This window comes from Cyanistes caeruleus, chromosome 1, assembly GCF_971803275.1.
Source record: "Cyanistes caeruleus chromosome 1, bCyaCae1.hap1.1, whole genome shotgun sequence".
NCBI lineage: Eukaryota > Metazoa > Chordata > Aves > Passeriformes > Paridae > Cyanistes > Cyanistes caeruleus.
The window spans coordinates 81,219,042-81,221,283 of NC_141701.1; the positions used below are offsets into that span (position 1 = coordinate 81,219,042).

Below are 2,242 nucleotides of genomic sequence, written 5' to 3' on the forward strand. Positions count from 1 at the left end.
GTGTTGGAAATTATCATCAAGTTGCTCATGAAAGAAGAGCTTTTACCATCCTGAAGACACCAGGGAGTTGTGAGATTGGACCAGCAGATGTGGTCATGCATGTCTATTAAGATTTCTGTGTAGTTTTTCACATGGCAGACATTTTCCCTTCCAGGTGGAGTGCTCTGTTTCATGGGCAACACAGCAAGTACGGCAATGAGACCAGCACTAGAACTGCTCTCTCACTATTCCTCACCAATGAGGGATGTCATGAGATGTTCCAAGTAAATCAGCAAGTGCTTACTGCAATGGGAGAGCTCTCCTCGTGCTGCCAAAACATCAATACGGAACACACAATGTGACAGTGTAAGTTCTAAAAACCTCTGTGACATTTAACATTTTCGTATCTTACAAGTCTGCTGGGTAATTGCATGCTGTTATCCTCATGTGGTGCTAAACCTCTTGATTTAAGTTCAAAGCTATTTGATTGTGGAGGAAACCAACCTTAAAGGTAAAAGTAGCCTGAGGGAAATGACCTCCTATTCCAGCAACAAACCATAAGCACACACTCCATGGGCAACATATGTTGAAATGAGTTTAAAGCCTTTAAATTGAATCAAACACAGACATAAATCAGCATTCACCATAATGTGGGAGGAAAAAAGCCCATGAAAGTTGGCAAGAAATGGCAATACAACTATTGTGACAATATTGATCAGATCACATGAAAAACTGCAGTTTTTATCAAAGAATAGCTGATGTTATATTGGGTGAAGATAACCTTTGTTTCTTGCTTGACTTTTAGAAACATTAATGTGTTACAATTGATATGGAGAGATTGGAATAGTACCTAATATATTAATTAGAAGTTTCCAACTTCTTTTTTCTCTATACACATAAAAGTAAAAACGCTTGGAAAACAATAAAAGTGACCTACACATTACAGGATTAGTCTTGACAGATACCTATGCTTAGCAGACCTGTTTTGCTACAAATGCAAATAGCTAACACAAAGCATCTAAGTCTTGCTTACTGATCTAGCAACATAAGAGTTTCTAGAAAAACACATAAGTGATTTGGCTTTGAAAAAAATCAATTCTATCAGCTGAAAGGGAGCAGAAATTAGCAGTCTTTAACAAACAGTCACTCTTATAGAAATGTTTATCAATTTCTGCATGACCAGAATAGAAGGACTCCTTTTTCTCTGTCTCCTCTTGGTTAACAGCTGATGCAGCCCTCCTTTTCTCTTCCATCTTCCCAACTCCGTGCTTTTCCACTGAGTGATGAAAAATGCAAATTCAACAAGAAAAACAACAGGAGGGAAAGCATGACTAGGAATTGTGTAGTTCTCCAAATGCTCCTAATTCTTCTTCCCAGACCTTCGGTTAACTTTATCCTCTGAATAGAACAAAAAATATCCACAATATACTCCCACTATTTTGCTTTTATTTATTTATTTATTTATTTATTTATTTATTTATTTTCTCATCTGGCAGGAGACACAAAAAGACCAGGAGAGAAAAGAGGAAAAGAGGTGAGACTCACCCTCTACCTTCTCAAAAGGAAGAAGAAACCATCAGTAGGACTGGTTCTCCTGCAGGGCAGAGTTGCCTCCTCCTCCTTTTCCCAACCAAGAGGCAAAGAACATCTTGTTACAGACTTCCACAGGTTTTCCAGAGCACAACAGACAAAATGATCTTACCAATATTTTCTCCTATCCAAATTCTCAGGCGTTTAGATGTGGTAAGTCAGGTAGCACAGTACAGATATTCAAGGCATGTCTTGTTGTGTGATTTTGGATGTGACTCTTGCCTAAAAGCATTCTATTTCGGAAAGACCACATAATTAATTTTTCTTCTCCAGGAGCGATCATGTCACATCTTCATAATTTGATATTGTAATGGCAACTGGTGAGCTCTCCATTACATCTTTACTGACGTGATAGAGTAGTTAATACATTACTTCACCAAAACCTTGACATATGAAAGCAAGGTACTGCATGAAACACTTTTCCTGTGATTGATACTATGCCTAGTAGTGATTGTGAGGTGCCCCCCACCCAGAGGAGCAAAGATTTCGTTTCAGATAAGCATTGTTAAAGTGAGAGGCGTGGCTGTAAAGCCCATCTAGTGTGAGTTTTAAAACCTCTGCCTCAGGATATGTGCCCTGTGAACCCAGGAAGAGTTGCCCCACCCCAGACCCTCATGGGGTGTCAGCCCAGGGTGTTCTGATTGGGTTTGAGCCCCTGGGGTTTCTCCCTTGC

The 2,242-nt window shown here is 39.5% G+C and overlaps 1 long non-coding RNA gene across 1 annotated transcript; it reads right to left on the bottom strand.

Moving 5' to 3' along the window:
* Positions 1–1,131: 1,131 nt before the first annotated feature.
* On the bottom strand, positions 1,132–1,907 carry LOC111924060 (uncharacterized). Its single transcript, XR_002861429.2, has 3 exons — positions 1,682–1,907; positions 1,525–1,599; positions 1,132–1,255 (listed from the first exon to the last, which is right to left on the bottom strand). It is a non-coding gene; the product is annotated as an uncharacterized LOC111924060 (long non-coding RNA).
* Positions 1,908–2,242: the final 335 nt, after the last annotated feature.